Here is a 22,246-nt window from a genome sequence, read left to right on the forward strand (position 1 = left end):
TCAAGACGTAGAAGCGATGTCGATGAGTTCTCTCTTGTTCTCTACGTCCACACGTGGGATACAGCAGTTGTTCTCTAGGTCCACACGTGGGATACAAGAGTTCTCTGCTGTTCTCAAGCGACGTAGTTACAGCGGTATAAGACTCTCATATGGGAGTTAGTTGACGTATGTCGTCATTTCCTGGATCAACATCGAACACGACGCGACACAAGGAAATGTGATGACGTAGCAACATAAGTTGTTACAACCCAGCTGGTGGAAGGTGTATATATTTCCAACAACACCGGCCTCATCGAAAACTCAGTTGTTCTTGTTGTTAGGGTTGCTGTATGACGTTGGTAGACATCCATCTCCGGCGGACAACGTCCAGTAACGTCGTCAGCCGCTCACATGCTCAACACGATCATCCTCAAGTGTCTCTCTTGCGTGCGTCTTCGTGTTGAGTGAGGCTTCGTCGCGAGTGTATGTGGCTCGTCAGTTTGTCCCTCTCCTGAGTGTGTTGGGACCAGTCGTGTGTTGGTGTCGAAAGAAGCCTCTCATTAAATCCCGGATAATCGCAAAAAACGCTCATGATTGAAAAAAAAAAAGAATATTTGCCATGATGAAATGGAGGATACACAAGAGACGTAAATAATCTGTATGATGTAAAGAGCTAAGGTAACTCATGTGGTAACTGTATATTGGTATAGTTAACGTGCAGAGCTCAGAGAACGGAGTCGCGAAAGGTGCATTGAGGAGGTGGCTTGAGGAGCCAGGATGGTGAACGTGCGAGGTAACGTGACTTGTGTGGTCCATTGCCACACCTACAGATCGAGGCGTAATGCTCTCAGTATAGGTGTAGACGAGACTTATGACCCTCACCCACTACCCATAGTTCCTGTTTTCACGTAATTACCTTTTATTGACATATTCATAGTTAATTACGTTGTTTCATTTACCTAAATATACATTTACACTTTAGAATTACTTCCGAAGTTTGTTAGTCTCCTGTGGTGATCAGAGATGTATACATTATTAGCCGCTTGTTTAAATCCCGCACGAAAACTAGTGATGGTGTGATGACTGCAGGTTACATCATCACATGATCGCACCCGGCTACCTTGAACCTCCCTCACTTACCGTATGTAGGTAGGGAGTATCTGCCCATTGTGTGCTTGTTCTGAGTTCGTGCCGACGCTGAGTGTGGACGAGATGATGTGGTGGTTCATATCATGCCACACGCTCCCGCCGACGTATGAGTCAAGCTAAAGCATCAGTTGTGATTTCCCGACCCAGGGTCCTCCTTGTGCTTGTCACGATGTCTTACTCCTGATGTCGAGCTGAGGCAGTGGTGTCCCCCACCATGGCAATAAGTAATCCTCGTCTAAATTCAGTTCTTAAGATCGATCTCTGTATCGGTTCATCGTGCGACCTTCGACAGTATTGTGTCAACTCCGCATCACCTCCGACTCTCACAATTCCCTCCCTGATTGTGAGTGCGTCTTGTGTTACATGAATAATGGCTAACTCCTTTTGGTCCTGACACGTGCCGGATATCAAGGTCAGGTGTGTGTGTGTGTGTGTGTGTGTGTGTGGCAACACATGAGGTAATTGGATTCCTCCTCCGTAGCACCTCCCCCCCCTCTTCTTCCCTCCCGTGCACAGAAGAGGATGTTGATTTATGTTGGTACGTCTTCGTGTTTTCTTTTTCAAGGTAAGGCACGGACCACAGTAGCCAGCTGGTTATACATAACCCACGAACGTGATTTGAACATTTGTATGATATGTACAAACACATACGTACAAGCCACTACTTAACGTTTCTTTCTGCACAGTCACAAGCGGCGGTCGTGGGACATACTGACAGAGTAGAGAACTCTCCTTTAACAGTCGAGACACAGGGCTCAGAACAGCTTCGACCAGGAACGTGTGGCGCTTCCAGTCAGAAAGCAGGAACAGAGAGAGAAGGGTTGGTACAGCTTCGTGTGTCGGGGCTTCATATTGTTCAGTTGTGTTCAGTCTGTCTACCGAAACCTCTACAGGTGATAGCCTACAGTACATTTTACTGTACAGCATCATGAATGACCCGTCCCACTGCAGTATAGTTCTGTGTAGAAAGATATGCAAATCCCGTGTGGGAATTCGGTATTCTGAGACTAGGAAGATGGTGTTGAATTCCCTGATCATATTGTTATATTAACGAATCGTCAGTTGTTAGTTCAGGTTTCCGACAGAATTCGAATGTGGATGCCTTTTGAAGAGAAATTATTATCTCTGTTAAACTGTATATAATGTTTATCTCTAGATAAGTTGACGATAACTGGAAATAATGCTAACTTTCTTTATTTTTCTTATTACAGTTGGCGCGTCTACAGTGGATGGTGAGTACACGATAATATGATGTAACTAGATGTACTGATGTGTACAAGTGTACGAAGGGATTACACACACACACACACACACACACACACACACACACACACACACACACACACACACACACACACACACGAATTAAGAGAGGTGAATTACATGTAAAGGCTGGAGGCCTTAAAATTTTCTACAATGGAAGAGAGAAGTGTAAGGGTGACGAGATCACAAACTTTAAGACTTTGTGTTTCATGAAACGCAGAAAAATGGGTAGAAAGATAGAGAAACAGATGAAGATAAAGATAAAGAAAGAGGCAAGGGAGAGAGGAAAACATGGGATGAAATGAGACAGAGATTGCTTTTAACTTGAAGTAATTGCGTCCATGAGGAAGAGTGTATTTGCAATAACTTGGAGTGTATGTTTGTTCAAGAAACACCAAGTGTATACAGTAAACAACTTCCTGATAGCAGTTACAATCACTGTAATTCTCAGGATCTTCAGAACTTGGAGCCCTTATCACTAACGTTAATCACTGAAGGTTTACGATATTTCCACATATCGCCCAACAGTATATTTACAGTATACTCACAGTATACTCACAGTATATTTACAGTATACTCACAGTATAACCGGTAATGGTACATAATCATACGTGTATAAGGTGCTGCACGTGCCACATATGTTGTGTTGTGTTCATCACATTTCCAGTTGTCCAACTGTGGGTTAAGGAATGTGATGAACACAACAAGGTAATCACCTGACGAGTGCAATCACCTTCTACTGCACGGAATTATGGAAGATGGATGGACGTGTTTGTTCAGGAAGAATGATTTGTAAAAATATAAGTAAAAGAGCTGTTGGGAAATATGTAGATATGAAGTGTGGTTATGAAGGAGGGTGTGTGGCGTGGACGGACGGCAAGAGAGGATAAAGTTTGGTGTAGTGAAGAGAGTGAGGGTAAAGGGAAGTGAAGGGGAATAAAAATACATTTTAATTGATATTGCAACAGATAAGTGTTAGAAAACCCATTGTGGTGACTGCTACTGCTATTACTACTACTACTACCACCACTACTAGTAACAGTAGCAGTAGTAGTACTGTTACTTCTATCCCTAAATACTGATATAAATTAAAGAAATGATAATGATGATAATAATGATAATAATGATGATAATAATGATAATATTAATGACAATGATTATAATGATAATAATAATGATAATGATGATGATAATGGTAATAATAATAATAATAATGATAATGATAATAATAGTAATGATGATAGTAATGATTATAATATTGATAATAATAATAATATTAATGACAATGATTATAATGATAATAGTAATGATAATGATGATAATAATGATAATATTAATGACAATGATTATAATGATAATAGTAATGATAATGATGATAATAATGATAATATTAATGACAATGATTATAATGATAATAGTAATGATAATGATGATAATAATGATAATATTAATGACAATGATTATAATGATAATAGTAATGATAATGATGATAATAATGATAATATTAATGACAATGATTATAATGATAATAGTAATGATAATGATGATAGTAATGATTATAATATTGATAATAATGATAATATTAATGACAATGATTATAATGATAATAGTAATGATAATGATGATAATAATGATAATATTAATGACAATGATTATAATGATAATAGTAATGATAATGATGATAATAATGATAATATTAATGACAATGATTATAATGATAATAGTAATGATAATGATGATAATAATGATAATATTAATGACAATGATTATAATGATAATAGTAATGATAATGATGATAATAATGATAATATTAATGACAATGATTATAATGATAATAGTAATGATAATGATGATAATAATGATAATATTAATGACAATGATTATAATGATAATAGTAATGATAATGATGATAATAATGATAATATTAATGACAATGATTATAATGATAATAGTAATGATAATGATGATAATAATGATAATATTAATGACAATGATTATAATGATAATAGTAATGATAATGATGATAATAATGATAATATTAATGACAATGATTATAATGATAATAGTAATGATAATGATGATAGTAATGATTATAATATTGATAATAATGATAATATTAATGACAATGATTATAATGATAATAGTAATGATAATGATGATAGTAATGATTATAATATTGATAATAATGATAATATTAATGACAATGATTATAATGATAATAGTAATGATAATGATGATAGTAATGATTATAATATTGATAATAATGATAATATTAATGACAATGATTATAATGATAATAGTAATGATAATGATGATAATAATGATAATATTAATGACAATGATTATAATGATAATAGTAATGATAATGATGATAATAATGATAATATTAATGACAATGATTATAATGATAATAGTAATGATAATGATGATAGTAATGATTATAATATTGATAATAATGATAATATTAATGACAATGATTATAATGATAATAGTAATGATAATGATGATAATAATGATAATATTAATGACAATGATTATAATGATAATAGTAATGATAATGATGATAATAATGATAATATTAATGACAATGATTATAATGATAATAGTAATGATAATGATGATAGTAATGATTATAATATTGATAATAATGATAATATTAATGACAATGATTATAATGATAATAGTAATGATAATGATGATAATAATGATAATATTAATGACAATGATTATAATGATAATAGTAATGATAATGATGATAGTAATGATTATAATATTGATAATAATGATAATATTAATGACAATGATTATAATGATAATAGTAATGATAATGATGATAGTAATGATTATAATATTGATAATAATGATAATATTAATGACAATGATTATAATGATAATAGTAATGATAATGATGATAGTAATGATGATAATAATGATAATAATAATAATAATAATGATAATGATAATAATAGTAATGATGATAGTAATGATTATAATATTGATAATAATAATAATATTAATGACAATGATTATAATGATAATAGTAATGATAATGATGATAATAATGATAATATTAATGACAATGATTATAATGATAATAGTAATGATAATGATGATAATAATGATAATATTAATGACAATGATTATAATGATAATAGTAATGATTATAATGATAATAATGATAATATTAATGACAATGATTATAATGATAATAGTAATGATAATGATGATAGTAATAACCAGAAATGTGATGATTTTAGAGGATAAAGGTCAAGTCCAACCATTACTGCGGTTGTAGAAGATATAACCACCGAGGATGGGGCCCAGACCGCAAGCCTTGATCTTATCTTAGCAGATGTGAACATCTGGTGTCGTAACGTGTGGTTTGGTTTGATGATAGAATCATTTCAGTTCACACTAGAATAAGTTTGTAGAGAGAGGAACTGTGAGGCCGCAGTTCAATGTGTTGTTCCAACTAGCACAGTACCTGGTAACTAACTAGTCACTTACTCGTAACGATGGAATGTAAGAGATGATGTGAAGGTGTTGTCAAGAAAGGGATAGCGAGCCCAGAGCATGACGTGTGTACATTTAGCTAAAGTGGTATGAAGTCTGGCCAGACTCGCTCCCCCTCCTCCACTCTCCCTGGCTGTCAGTGATTTCCTGCAAGGTATACACCAGTGTGGGGCAGCAGGACGGAGGAGGTACAGTGTAAAGAAACGAAGTTGGTCTGCCGGGTTGACTTTCACAGATGAGAGTAAATGTTGGAGACGAGATGTATGAACCATCACAGAACATGCACCACACCAGCTGGATTCAAGTTAACTCCTCCGTCTCATAACAAAATGTTTCTGATAGAGTATCGCTTATTTTCATATTGTTAACTTATCTATCAAAAACATACACGTTAAAGTATATCCATGACTGTATGTAGTTCGTATACCACGCTCGTTACAGCGAGAAATATGTTGATTACTCTGATGTGCGTGCCATTGTTCACACAAATATTGTGAGGTAATTAATAGTCATTCTGTAAGCCCCAAATTAATTCATTTGCGCATGAAGTCACCCATAAACTTGTATGAAAAAAAAAAACATTCAAACAACCGTACAGCTGCTAGGTGGAACTACTAATGATGTCATACACTACGAAAACATAGCACGTCATCATGAGAGAAATTGTGTGTGTGTGTGTGTGTGTGTGTGTGTGTGTGTTGCATTCAGTTTACAAGATGCCTCCAAAATATAGACAGCAGAGAGTCTGCAGCGTTGCAGGCGGGGAGGTAAAGTCTCCCTACATAAACATTTTCTTAGATAAGTCTTTTGAGGAATTTTCAAACATATAAGTATATATCTGTCTTTCTATATATCTATGTGCATCTTTATCTATCTTTCTAATTACAGATATCTGTTCGTCTGTTTATTTGTCTGTCTGTCTTTCTGTCTATGCATGTATCTATCTATATTCCTTGAGAGGGATATGTACTAGGCATTGATGGATCTACAGAAGGCATATGATAGGGTTGATAGAGATGATCTGTGTAAGGTATTAAGATCATGTGGTGGTGCAGACTGTAAACTGTTAGAAGCAGTTTTTATGAAGGGTTTAAGGATAGTGTACAGGTAGGAAGAGAGAGGCGAATGGTTCCAAGTGAAGATTGTGTGTTGCTGGAGTGCCAGTGTATCATGCAGGACGATGGTAGAGAAGGTGGATCGTCAGGCAAGATCCTCTGACAGACAGAAAATTGCCTCAGTGGCAGACACAATGGAGTCATGACGTTAGAGAAGTCTTCTGAAAATGTGTTGGGTCATTAAAGGCGTGCAGAAACACTACGAACTATTGATAAGGTCCAGACGAGAGCAACAAAGGTGACACCAGAATTTAGATACACGAGTGAAAATGAGAAGCCCTAAAATTGTCCACTACGGAAGAAAGAAGAGGGAAGCGTGATCTGATCAAAACATTTTAGTTTGTAATCCAGTTTGATGACGTCACAAGTGACCCGTTCGAAAGATGCAAAGTTCGATCAAGACATTAAGGAAAATCTCGCTTAAAAAACATTAAAAAGAAATTCTGTGGTACGATAGGTGGGTGAATGAAATAACTGAGTCAACAAACTGTTAATGCGGATACCTTACTGTAACTTATGAAGCTGTATGATAACAGAGAGAGTTCAGGAGATGGGTAACCCACGAACCTAGTCAATATATTTGAATTCCTTCATAATGTAAAGTTGGGAGCCGTACTGTGCAGGGAGGTCATGACACACTCACACGTTAAGCATCAGGTCAGGAGGAACAAGCGTTGCTGGGCAGAGGTCGACCTTGGCCGGGCTAAGCTGCCTACCTCAAAGTCAGACCTGCCACAACGATCCAGGGTAATTACTGCCTTCACCAGTACCAATTGTAGGGCAGGCATGATGGACGTAACCCACGAATATAGACCAGCACCTCCCTCCCTCCACCACAACCAACACAAAAACCATCGCCACCACCACCACCTCCACCACAGCCTTCACCTCCACCACAACCATCACCACAACCACCACCACAACAACAACCACCGCAACAACCACCATAACCTTCGCCATAACCACCACCACAACCACCATCTCCACCACAACCACATCCACCCCCGCAAACATCACCTCCACGAACACCACTACAACCACATAACCATCACTAACTACTATAGCCACCATATTCATCACAACCCCTCCCGCCACAACCACCGGCACCCGCTGCTTACACTGTGTTTACAACCTTAACATTACCAATGATATTTTTACCCAAAATGTTTGCTATTACAGCCTGTATTGATCCAACGGACGCTCCCCCTCCCAGCTTTTGTTTGAAGACGATAATGATAACTAGACGTGCGAGAGGTTATTGGTGGATACCAACTGCTTGTTATCCGGATACCGACAGAAACAGACGAAGACAGGCAGCATCCGCTCACGTCAATCTCTAGCTGTCATGTGTAATGCACCAAAACCGCAGCTCATTATCCACATCCAGGCCCCACAGACCTTTCCGTGGTTTACCACAGATGCTTTACATGCCCTGGTTCAGTCCATTGAAATCATATTGACCCCTGCATACCAAATCTTTCCAATTCATTCTATCCCGCGCACGCCTTTCACCCTCCTGCATGTTCAGGCCCCGGTCGCTTAAAAGCTTTTCCACTTTATCCTTCCACTTCCATTTTGTTCTCCTTGGTCTTCGTGTTCCCTCCACCTCTGACACATATTGTTTCCTCTTTTCCTCAAACCTCTAAGATCTTCACCCTTGCCTCCACAAGATAGTGGTTAGACATCCCACCTCTCAGCACATTTACATCTAAAAGTCTCTCTTTTACAAGCCTTATATGTAATCCGAAAATGTCCCGTGACCATCTTTCCTACTTACATACGCATACTTGAGTATGTCCCTCCTTTTCAATTAGGTATTCACAATCACCAACCCTTTCTCAGCACACAACACCACTAACCACTCACCATTTCCACTCATGATACTGAATACCCCATACCCCCCCAGTTAAATCCTCCACTGGTATATATATATATATATATATATATATATATATATATATATATATATATATATATATATATATATATATATATATATATATAATTCACATTTATCCCAAGACTCTTTCCAGAGTCTTCCGCAGCCCAAGGGTTCGTTACATCCAGTAGCAGGGAAAGTTGGACCCCTTTGGAGTGATAAGTTCTTTGACGAGACTGTACCAGCAGTGTTGCAGCCTCGCTAGAGGTGACTTCCCACACCTCACGCAGGTGGAGTCCGGTAACACCTATATATCACAAACATATTTTGGATAGTATAGAAGAACAGTTCTAACTGGTGTTAGCGTCATGATGAGGATGGTGAGGGGCAGGCGGTGGTCGGAGTCTCTGCTGCTAGGACGGTACTGTTACCCCATGAAGGCTGCAGGTGTCGTCATCGAGGCCTGTGCCACATGACGGTGACAGATGGTTGAAGGAACGCAGAGGAGGCCCGTAACATCTCCATCACTGGGTAATGTCAACCAGCTGTCTGGCAGCTGGTGACACAGTGTAACGTGTCTCCCTCATCATCATGTGACTCATGGCACTCATCAAACGACTCGTGCGATTCATCCTGAGTAAAAGCTGAAGTGAGATTCATTTTAGATAACGCCCTGAGGGAATGTCAGGTCCTTCTGTTGATGTGACCATTCAGGGTAAAGCCCTGTGGAAATATTAGGTCCTTCTTCTGACGTCACCATCTAGGATAAGGCCCCAAGGGAATGTCATGTCCTTCTGCTGATATAAGCACCAAGTATAAGACCCTGAGGGAGTGTCAGGTACTCTTGCTGATGCGTTATGTTGTCAGAGTAATGACCCTTAGGGCGTGTCGGGACCTCTGACTAACGTTTGGTCTCCCTGCACCAGACCCTGGGGGATCGTCAGGTCTCAGGGAGAAGCCGGGTAGGAGGCAGGAATTACGGTAAATAACGTAAAGATCGTCTCTCGCTGCGAAAATCCTCTGTGGGTTGTCTTAGTCGAGAAGAACATTTAAAAAACTTTTACACTACGAGTATATTTGACTTTATCAGTGCATATCAAATACATTATCAGAAATGACTAGTAGTTTTCCTGGAACAGCATTTTGTTCGATGTAAAATACATGACGAAAACCAAACACTTTACCTTATAACCTTCCGATCTTAGAGAGATGTTTCTCGTATTTCTAATAGTCTTCGGTTAGAATACCGTTATATTACAACGATATTCTATTAATACTTTACTTGATATAATACATTCACGGAATTGTAATACTTTTGCTGAAATATCATACGTATTACAGTAAGAAGTGGGATAACATCATGACGAAAACAATCAACTTTCGTTTTCTTTCGTTGTTTCAAAAATGTTACCGTAATCACTTTCCGAGTGATTTTCAGTTAAAAAAAAAACTATTGTATTACAATGATTTTCTATTCTAATTGATTTGAAAAATACTTGAATGGAAATATACAGTATTTTTGCTGAAACTTTCCGCGTTTCAGTGTAAAATTCCGTGATAACAAATGGGAAACAATCTGCCTTCGGCTCTCGGTGATTAAGGCTCGGCGACCCTCAGGTTACAGGATGTAGAATGTTTACTTTAGTGAGGATGTTCTTAAGTGAGTTTTATATGCCATAAAATATGGTGCTTATTACCTTAATTTGTTGTACCATTACCCATAAAAACTTGGGTCGACCTATACACGAGGTACATTTATAAACGAGTTTATAAGGTATATTCTTTATTCATAGTAGCCTATACCCTGTTCACTCAGATCTGATGGCTGGGCGGACACAAAGCTTAGCTGGTATCATATTTTTGGAAAATAAGAAGCAAGACAATAAGCGTATAAACACAGTTCCAACGTACAGTAATATTAAAGGCTGCTTAGGAAAGGCAAAGCTCCACGACCAGGGATGTGCCGTATCAGCTAGACGGTATGTGTTTTACGAATCGTTTTCAGTTAAATCATTTCTCTTCCTTGGGTTGTGAACAGTCTAGTGTTTTGGCAAGATGGGGCGTACATATTTAATGTCGTCACTGCTGGATGTCGCCAGTGACAGCCTGGTGGGTCACCGGTCCTGGGTACAGTCGAGTACTTATGATTAGTCTCCTTTTACAGTACTTTTATATGTACTTTTATGCAATTGCACAGTATAACTAAACCTGCGTTTCAACGAGTAAATAACTTTAACTGAATATAAACAGTATTTGCATAGAATGGCCGCAAATAAAGCTTTGCATAACTAGATCACAGTCTCTACACGGAGCTCATGCATAAAAATTTCATTTACAGAATATTGGGGGTGGTTGTGTCGGTCGGTGAGTGTGGCATACCCCCGGAGGAGGTTCTGTGGGCCTACGTTGTTTAGCATCTCGTATGGGAGCTATAACGTAGTGATGAGTTTGAGGCGTTGTCGTCCTACCTTGTTTAATGCTTCTGATAAAGTATCGACCAGAGCTGGGTAAATACTGAGGCAGTATGAATGGAAAGAAGTGAATCCAAAGGTCGCGGAGTGTGGCGGACGTGTTCCTGGGATCAGACAGGTCACCTCCTTACACACTGGATGCAACGCTACCATAAGGTGATCAGAACTTGCTCTTCATTAGTATGTTCAAACACAATTGCCTCTACACATGATAAGGTCAGGTAATGCCAAAGTGTGGAGGACATCTTTTGAGCATCGTATAACCAGACCTCCACTATGGATCATGCACTGATCTATGAGTATATGAAGGATGTCACCTGAAGTACCTGGGACGATGCATGTATTGCTACCATGACGGCAACTTACCCCTCCATCATCTACAAAGGAAAGTTTACGACCTTCTTTCTTGCGCCATAGCCGAATATAGACACACCTGAGTATTTGTGCCTACAGACTCTAAAACGCCAACACCTTAAGTTTTCTTAATTGCTAACATAGAACACTCAGAGCAACCAACAGTATATATATGTGTGTGTATATATATATATATATATATATATATATATATATATATATATATATATATATATATATATATATATATAAGAATACTTGACGGACACTCCTGTCCCACGAGGACTTTAACTAGAGTGGGTCTATACGTGACCACTGAGGTCCCTGAGTGCCCACTTATGCTCTGTGTCAGAATCAGAGGACAATGGAAGGTCTTACCGGCCAGCCAACCCGACGCTGATGAACCTTCTGAGGTACGTATATGGACCAGCTGCTTGCTTGGTCGCCTCCACACCAACAGTCGTGGACAAGGCACAAATTTCAACACCTGCCTGACACTATATATATATATATATATATATATATATATATATATATATATATATATATATATATATATATATTGATACAGTTTTAGCGGACTGCATCTGTTGATGGTTGAGCCACGAGTCGTCAAAAGTCATTTTCGTGGAGACAGTCTCATCTTGGGGCGCAACCTGAAAGATTCAGAAGGCCCATGGTAATGTTTCTTGGTCTCTATAGTTAGAAAGAGTCATGTAACTGCTTAGGTAAAGTTCAAATCAGAACTATATGTGACCTTGCTATATCAAAGCAGACTTAAGTTAAACAGAAGTTGGACGTGAACACCAGGAAATATAAAGCAAATGTTTCGGACTTGATGTAACGGATGGAGTGAAATCGCAATGGTTGGCGAGGTCGGGGAAAACATTCTGACGGAGTTTTGAAAAACTCTGGAAACCTGGTAGATAGCGGGAGATATGGCTGAGGTAAGGGAGGGAAGTCCGTGGGGTCCAGAGACACGCTGCACGAGCCAAACAACTCAGTAAGGGATGAAAATATTTCCAGTGGCGTCATGCAACCATTCATAAAGCAATACAGTATTGTATAATACTGTATTTTCGAATACAGTATGAGACATTTATCAAGCGAGAATATGGAGTGTGTATAAAATTTCTTATTATATGATTTCAACAACAACGACTTACTATGAATTATGACTGGAATGAAAAGTCTAGTGTCAAAATAGTCTTATATAACAGAAGCTACGATGAAAACAATGAAAGCAAAAGTAAGAAAAAAATGTTCAGGATGTGTAGAGAAATAAGAGGAAGACATGTTTTGGGGAAGGGTTGAGTGGAGGAGGGAGAGTGAGGGATGGCCTAGCTGTCCACACTCCACTACCTCATGACTCTAAATGAACCTCCAGACGAAAGACGGTCAACTGAACACTGGACACGACAACAAACGTGTCAGGTCTCTCAGTGTTGTTACCATGTTCAGTTGAGGGTTTACACACACACACACACACACACACACACACACACACACACACACACAGACACACACACAAACTGGTGAGGATGAGGCATGTTGATCATAATACGGTGAGGTAAATGGAATTAACACTTGACACTGAGTGGCGGGAAGCGTTGTGGGACCTTAGGCTAACGCTAGAAACCTCTCTCTCTCTCTCTCTCTCTCTCTCTCTCTCTCTCTCTCTCTCTCTCTCTCTCTCTCTCTCTCTCTCTCTCTCTCTCTCTCTCTCTCGCCGCCTGTGAGATTTACTCAACCATAGTAAAACACATACGTCCTCCTGGTATGATTTACGGCAGCGATGCTTCTCATTATGTCGACACACTCTTCACATCCCTCACTGATAATGGTGTGTGTGTGTGTGTGTGTGTGTGTGTGTGTAGGGGAGGGGACTTACATCACCTCTCTTACCACAGCACTGTCGCTCGCGTGCATTACATCACCTGAATCTTCCGAGGCAGTTCATCTGGCTCGCTGTAAGACGCTCCGCAAAGTTACGGACATGTTTTGTTCGTGAAGATGTAGGAGGGAAGAGATGTTGTGCGGTGATGTTATGATGATGTACAAGTGATGTGAGGCGTCGTGCAGGAAGGTGAGGCACCAGTGATATAGGGAAGGATGTTCACGAGCAGGTACAAGTACCTGGCCATTACGGTACGGTTGGCTTGCCAGGTACGATGTTGTACACATCAATGCCTTCGTGACTGTGCATAGCATCCCCACACGTGTGTTACCACAGGCAAGTATCTGTCAGATAATTCCTTAAAGATTAAATTGCAGAAGGTTGTTATGGCATTCTCATGCTCCGGAATGCTCCCTGATATGGCTTTTTGATGCTATAGGATGTTTCTCAGCACAGTATGCTCATGCTCCCAGATATTTCTTATCATGGCTTTCATGCTCCCGGATGTTTCTGAGTATAGCTTGCTCATGCTACAGAATGTTTCCTACTAAAGCACTCCTATGCTCCGGCATGATCCTCACATAGCATTCCTACGCTCCGTGGATGCTCCACAAACCTCTTTACTTCGAGCCACAACCAGATCTTCCTCTTTTATATATATCCCAGTTGGTTAGGTCTCTCCTCATTAGCTTATGTCTCAATATATTATCTTTCCACATCAGCTAAATCCTCACCAAGTGTCAGGCTTGGCTTCTTCTCATGTGTAATTACTCATCATAAGTTAAGACTGAGGGATGTATGTTTTGCCTCACACATTCCACTCAGGGTTATGAGGCAGCAACTACAACATAAACAACAATATGATTCTTTTTTGTTACAACCAAGCGGGGAATATTTTTTTACTGCTAATTAGACCCTTTTTATGAGGAGAGAATATGAAACGACTCGTTGTTAAATTACTTGTGTTACATTTCAGTTAACATTAGTTTGAAAAGTTATAACTGGCCTCGCTTGTGGTTTCCATACATGAGAATCAGTCTAATGCTTTACCTGCGAAAGAACAGGTTTGATGACCTGTTGAATCTGATGGATTTGATCTCCTGGTCACTTGTCTGTTCTACACAAGATTCATCTGTTTCTGCAGATCCTTCCTTGTCCTTCTGACGCTTGCAACGTCTGTAGAGTCCTTCCCAAATCTCCATCAATCCCTCTTGTCCTCCTGACTCTGCCAGAGTCTGTAGAGTCATTCCTAACTCTCCGTCGGCGTATCACTTGATATCCTTAGAGTCACAGTCAACATGATCTCTCGATACTCAAATATTAAAGAGAACTTCGAGTCTTGCTTTGGCGATAGATTCACCGCGGCAATTTTCACTCAAGTTGTTAGCAAAGTTTGAGTTATATCTCAGATGATGATTTTGATTTCTTAACTGGATAAATATTTGATTAATCCAGATGTATTAATCATCCATGTGAAGTTATTACCAGGATTACAGAGGATATTAATGTTTCATATCTCTAGCAATGACGATGTGATATCTGACATGACAGTTTATTAACGTCTTGCTCCATGTCAGCGTTCCACACGGCCAGGCTCCGGGTGGGTGTGTCTGTAGGGCCAGATCAGTGTTGGCCCCAGACGCCCACACTGCCAGTACCGGACCAACTAATAACTAGCCACTCCCTCTTGTATGGCAGGTGATGGGGGTTTACCGCTGAATACGCCCACTGGAGCAGCCCCCCCCCCCCCCCTCCGGCAATTTTCTCCTACATCATCTTTATATGGTCTCGTTTCATTTTGTAGTGGCTCAAATTTCTTCCAATCCCCCTTCGTTCTTCGTCTTACATCATCCAAGTTGTTTTACGTAACTTTTCTTCTCGGTATTTCCACCATTATATCTATTTCCTCCTCTCATATCCTCTCTCGCCAGCTTTCTTTGTTGCTTCTTTCTATTTCTTCTTTCAAGTTATTTACATTTCTTTGGGTACGAGTTCCTGCCATCGTGTCTCACTCGTTACTTATAAGTGTACCAATTCATCACCTTCACCCTACTGTAGTTTCGTCTTATCGTGAACAATGCATTAACAGTCAGGTCTTTATGTCAATATACCTCTGCTTCTCTGCTTACATTTTGTCACAAAGTTGTTGAGTTATTGGAAATGTAGTTGTAAAGATGATGATGGTATATCATGGATCACGATTTATGTTGTAGCACACGCAGTGTTGGTAGCGGCTGGTATTGTAGAGTATTGTATACTTGTATACCATCATTACTACAGTTGCTTGTGTTGGCTGTGTATTATAAAATGTTTACAAGTCTAAACTTCACGAGTCTTATCTTTCTTCCTCCATGACTCTCTTATTGATATGTTTATCATCATCTCGTTACCTCGTCTCTCATCTCATCCTTCTTACCTCTCCCGTCCTCATGACCTCAGCGACCGCGGACCCCCTCACAGACCACAGCACAACAAGGGTACTGCCGGAGGTGTGAACCATCACGTCTTGCCCAACACTCTCATAAATGTAATTAACTTACACACGAAAAATAGGAGGGAAATGTTTGAATTAATTTCCTTCTTTTTGCCTATCCCTGCCCCCCCCCCCCACCCCCCTACACACACACATCCTCTTCCTCCCTCCAGCTTCCCTTTCGCTACCTCCCTCCCTCCTTCCCTCCTTCCTCCATCACTCTCCCTCCTCCATCCTTCTGCCTCTCTACAATAGATGAGATTTTTCACCCGTCAGAATGAAATTGTTTGTCTCAAGGAAAATGCAAAATTGATATTGTTCTCTCTCTCTCTCTCTCTCTCTCTCTCTCTCTCTCTCTCTCTCTCTCTCTCTCTCTCTCTCTCTCTCTCTCTCTCTCTCTCTCTCTCTCTCTCTCTCTCTCTCTCTCCACTCCAGGCCCTGCCCTTCTGACGTCACCGTCTCACCTGTCAACTTCTCTCTGTGCCCATCTTGCTCTTACCTCGTGTTTCCATCAGCACGGCCTTTACCCCACCACTCCATCCCTTTAGGTACCAAATCCCGGTCTCCATCCCTCCCGATAGGCATCAAGTAATGGCCTCCCTCCCTCCCACTAGATACAAACTCATGGCCTCCCTCCTTTCCACTAGGTACCAACACCCGGCCTCCTTCCCTCCCACTAGGTACCAACACCCGGCCTCCTTCCCTCCCACTAGGTACCAACACCCGGCCTCCTTCCCTGGGGTTTACGCCAACGTAGGTTTTCCTCTTCTGGTAAAAAATAGAATGACAGGCTCATTACGGCTCGACACAATGGTTTTCTTCTGGTGGGCGGCCCTGGCTCCTCCTCCTCCTCCTCCTCCTCCTCCTCCTCCTCCTCCTCCTCCTCCTCCTCCCTCATAACCCCCTCCTTTGTCAAAGACGAAGAAAAACTAGAACGACCACAAAGAAGAGCGACAAAACTAGTTCCATTCCTCAGAAATAAATATATCATTTTTATTTTGTCTCGGAAATAAGAGCCACACTCTGAGGAGAGCCAATAGAAATATCCAGAATACTTTGTATTATGATAAGATATAACCCAAGAAAATATCTTATTCAATAGATCTGGATACAATGGGCAAAAATGATTATCTAAGGTAAAGAGAAGAAGATGCAGTAAGATTTGATCACAGGTGTAGACGTGGACACAGGTGTAATCATGGCGAAGATCGTCAATATATTTAGATCAAAACAAAACTAACAATTTAATGTTTTTTCTCAAAAAGGACAAAATAATAATCACATATTTCAAATTCTTTTATGAGATTAGATTAAAAACTAAAACGCTTCCTCCTAAAAGAAGAGAAGGGGATGTACGGGAGCCATCTACCTGATTAACCTGTCTCCATCTACTTGACTAACCTGTCTCCATCTACTTGACTAACCTGTCTCCATCTACTTAGTTTCGGGATTCAGCAGATAACATTGTCACACCCACTCAGGTCTTCTTCTGTCGTCCGTCTTTTCCATGTACGTCTTCACCTACCCCGCCTTCCTACCTCTGTGGCACACCGGTCTCCTGTGGCTTTACAGATCATCAGGATGCACAGAGGCTACGCGTACAGTGTCTTCATCCTACCTAATGTCGCAGTAGAGGAGCGACATCCTACAAACAAGGAAAGATTTGATAGAAGAATCTTGACGAGTCATAGTAGTGATAGGATTGAAATATGTCATTACAGGAATACAACATTTCACCAAAGGACCACTTCAGAAAATTGCTGCAAGAACTGTTTTAAAAGTCTCTCGTGTCTTAAGAACTGTCAGGAAAGTTTATTCCTGTTGGCAAGAATGTTTTTTTCAAGTCTTAGTTTCAAGCAAAAGAAGAGATTCAAGAAGTGAAATAATTCTTAGGGAACTTACGATGGAGAGATCGCTTATAAAGGTATACAATGGACGCATAGAATCTTGAAAATACTTTTAGGTGAGTTTGTGATACAGGGAGTAAGAGAAGGTAATGCTAACGAGGAGTGAGGAAGGAAAGAGTCGATACGAAGAGCAGAAGTGAGAGGAGATTGTGGTAAGAACAAAGTGTTGTAGAGCTCTACCACGAAGAGCTAACCTAACCTACAATCACCGTGAGAAGGCCTCAGGCCGCACCTGGGAGCTGGGACAACTTCTGGGAGGCCCTGAGACAGGGATTGGAAGTCTCTAGCCTGACGTGGGAGGTATAGGAAACTCCTGAGGAGCCCTAAAGCAGCGTTGAGAAACCTGTAGCTTGACCTGGGGGCTGGAGCAACTCATGTGAGGCTGTCATCCTCACGTTTGAGAGACTCGTGATGGAGTCATGCATGTCCTCACATGACGTAACGTCATAATTAGCTACAGACGAAACCCCCCCCCCCCCCCCCGGGAACCTGACAGGTCACCTGGCTTCGGTAAACAATTTGTGCTCATGTTCCAAAATTGGTCGTACATCTTCACGCAAGAGTTTCGTTTCTCATCCCTTTCGAAAGCAAAGGAAAAAAAGAGATGACAACATTAATATTGACGAACGTTTCATTTATTACATGTAATTGCGTTAGTGTTGTGTTACGTCTTGATAACGTAACGTTAACGTTCGCCAATTAGTTATATAATTTCAAACGTACAAACGATGTAATGTTATGTGAATGAGTTTTCTTATGTCTCAAATCGTTTTCTGATTATCTTCATGAAGAAATGCCCGAAAATGTTGACCCATATACAGATGTCAACAACGACAAGATCCTCCTTCATCAGTCGATGACCCGGAACTTTGGGACAATTCTGTTGTTTAATCTTTGCTTCAGCTGAACCTTCGCCTCATCATCAGGTGTTTGGCCACATACCTGAAGCAGTGCTCGTGGCTGGACGTAACCCAGATGATGATTTGTGGCTTGTAGTCTAACTCTCTCTCTCTCTCTCTCTCTCTCTCTCTCTCTCTCTCTCTCTCTCTCTCTCTCTCTCTCTCTCTCTCTCTCTCTCTCTCTCTCTCAGTACCTCATAGTACCACTTGGTGGGTGTGCAGTTAGAACAAAGAGTCGACAGTGACATTTAATATTGTAGAAAGACTTCGCTCACACCATCATGCTTTAAATGCGACACACACGCACACACACACACACACACACGCACACACACACACACACACACACACACACACACATGAAGGTGGATCTTACAGCCACTACATTTTATATGATTAACCTAAACGATGCGTCAAAACATTTGAAGATTATCAAGTACTGAGCTGAGGTTATTACATGCGGGCGACATACATACTGGATATGCATGTATGTTGTAAAACATAGATGGAGGAGGGAGTGGGGTTGAGTTGGGGGTTGGTAGTGTAGGGTGTAGCGTTGTGTAAGGCTGTCATGAGTGATGTCAGCCGTTGGCAGGCTGCCATCACCGCTAGTTGGTGGCAGGGATGGAGGGTGGGAGGGTGGGTCCCGTCTGATGGTGTCGGGTGTGAGGGAGAGTCGCCTCCAACTTATGCCTCGCCTTCTTCAACCTGTTTGTGTCAGCCAGTACTTACCTTGTGAGCTACTTACCTACTGACCCGAGGATTGCCCGCCGACACTTACTGATGTGAGCTACTTAAGTACTGACCTGGGATCACATACACAGCTTTATTATGTCCTCTGGTTTAGATGGTGGCAGACCTGGCTGGCACTGGCTGAGCATTATGTTAACGCCTTTCATTTACTGCGGATTAGAATATTCATTTGAAGCAAACGTCCACGTGTGTATTGTATGAGAGGATAATACAATCACTTGTGTTGTTTGATCCCATTTCTGTCTTGGAGCATCATCAGGGGTAAGCATATGAGCCTTATGACCTTTAGCATAATACATCAAGGTTATTATGCTCCGGTCTTCACCTTTATCCCACCTGACGTCATATCACAGTAGGTTCTGGTTCATATTCAGCAGCTGTAGTTCCCTCCACATGTAAGAAATACATCGTAAAGGCATTTCCAGACGTGAGAAAGTGGATGACACTTGTGCAGGTAGATCAGGATTGTGTAATGTTGAGAGGTTGATAGCTGTAGCCATGCCTTGATGTGGATGTGTGTGGCTAGGGAAGGACTGGATATGTGGGTACACCTGAGTTAAATAATCCCAAGTACTTTTCTCCGAGAGTTCCCGGAGGCTTCAAGGCTGCGCTGCAGTCAGTAGTAGGGAAAGGATGAACTCGTCTGTGGTGAGAAATTCTTCGACGAGATTGTACTTCGATGATACGACCCTCGCTGAAGGTCAGTTTTCCACTCACGGCGTAGCCACAAGCAGGAGGAGTCCGGTAACGACGAGTGAAATATGGCCAAGTTCGCGGACGACTGAGGAAATGAACACATAAATCACTCAGCTGCTTAAGGCAGCTCGCCAGGATCATGGTAAATGTGTGGGAAGCAGATGGTGATCGTAACGGGATGGTTGCGTTTGCTCTGGGGTGAAACCCTGAATCTACTAGCATGCGTGGGACAACATGGGACAACCAGGTAACGTTGATCTGTTGCTGTGTAACAACATGGGACAACTTGGTAACGTTGCTCTGTTGCTTTGTAACAACATGGGACAACCTGGTAACGTTGATCTGTTGCTTTGTAACAACCTCATCTGCTTAAGGACAGAAACGGCGCCAAAAAATCCTCTTCTATGTAACTAGCGAGAGGACAGTAAAGCAAAATGCTCCTTCCCACCCACTAGTCTTACAGGAAGTACCAGAGGGCGTGGTACCTGTGTTGAGGAACCAGGTCAAGCTCCTGATACTTGTGCATGGTGCATGTTGGTCTCTCTAGTTCCACCGTGTGTGAGATCTTATTTACAGTCTGATTTTACTCAGCTGTTGGGAAGTGAGTCTTCGGTGACTCCCAGAGCAAATGATTTAGTTAAGAATTCCGAAATCTGGCAGGTTTCCAATAATATATTTCTCCTAACACGTAACAGGAGCGGACCATTGTTCTTCTAACAGATAATAGGATTGTGCCGTTGTTCTCCCAACAGGTAACAGGAACGTACCGTTGTTCTCCCAACAGGTAACAGGAACGTACCGTTGTTCTCTTAACAGGTAACAGGAACGTACCGGTAACAAGATGGCTATGACTCGGAGGGCATAATAGGGTGAGTGTGAATTGTGGTGTCCATCCCTCAACACACGTCTCCTGCAGGCGTCTCATCATGGTACAGACGAGGGGAAAATATACGAAGACCGTGAAGACGTAGTCATGGAGACATTACTCCGGGTCACATAACGTGTAATGATGTATGGTTTTCTTTTACTGCAACACTAGCTGCTCTGAAGTAGGAATCAGGATGAAGCCAATGAAGAGATACGCGAAATGGTATCGTGAGTGGCCACATGTTATATCACGAGCCGTATATAAGGTTCATCCTACTGACTGTACGTTATCACAGAGCCAGGAGAGATGGTGGGCGGTGGTCGGAGATGGTCGGGTCAGCGTGTGCATCCGTGAGGATAACAAGGAAGAATGTTTAGCCTTTGTGTTGCGTAGGACGATCGCAGACGCGGGAGTCGGGGAGAAATATTTCCTGGGAAAAATTTCTTGCACTTCTTTGTAATGGTAATGCACATATCCTGAGTTGTGAGGCTCTCATTACCTCGCTCACCTCCTGGTCGCCTCTCACACCTTCATTGTCTTCCGTACCATCATTATCATCGCCTCTCTCATCATCTCCAGGTCTCATTACATTTGTTGAGCTGCTGCAGTTGCTCCCAACCTATTTCTCTCCCACGTTTCCTCATTCGAGCGTCAAAAATATATTTGAGTTTTCTTTTGATACGTTTTTTTCATTCTATATCGTTTTGATTCTTTCCACGTTGCTCTCACCTAACATTTAGAACTGACCTTCGTGTCATCTGTGTCTCATTATTCCAGTTCTTGATGACCCACAGAGCAGCGATGAACGTCCACAGATTGTAACCATGAGCACCATCAACATGAACATGATTAAATCTTCTCAAATATCATCTACGTCACCATCAATCACTTTCATCATTTCATCAAGAACGTTATAACTGTGATGATGTATCTACCAATGAAGGTTCCGATAATGTTTAGTTTGTCAAAGACAGAAATAAGGTTCACCAAACTATGACATGATCAGGTGCTGAGAAGCAGAAAGACACAT

At 40.8% G+C, this 22,246-nt stretch overlaps 1 protein-coding gene across 11 annotated transcripts in view; it reads left to right on the plus strand.

Annotated features, from left to right (window-relative positions):
* The window catches only part of LOC139746214 (octopamine receptor beta-2R-like), a 413,324-nt gene that overhangs the window by 196,547 nt on the left and 194,531 nt on the right, over window positions 1–22,246 (plus strand). For 8 of the 11 annotated variants that reach the window (XR_011712112.1, XR_011712110.1, XR_011712107.1 and 5 more), the window contains one exon: window positions 2,340–2,360. The gene's annotated coding sequence lies outside the window, so the exon portion shown is untranslated. Of the gene's footprint in view, window positions 1–1,815; window positions 1,949–2,339; window positions 2,361–22,246 lie in introns of those variants that run through there. The other 3 variants (XR_011712113.1, XR_011712111.1, XM_071657179.1) reach the window with 2 other exon arrangements.

Source organism: Panulirus ornatus, chromosome 64, assembly GCF_036320965.1.
Source record: "Panulirus ornatus isolate Po-2019 chromosome 64, ASM3632096v1, whole genome shotgun sequence".
Taxonomy (NCBI): domain Eukaryota; kingdom Metazoa; phylum Arthropoda; class Malacostraca; order Decapoda; family Palinuridae; genus Panulirus; species Panulirus ornatus.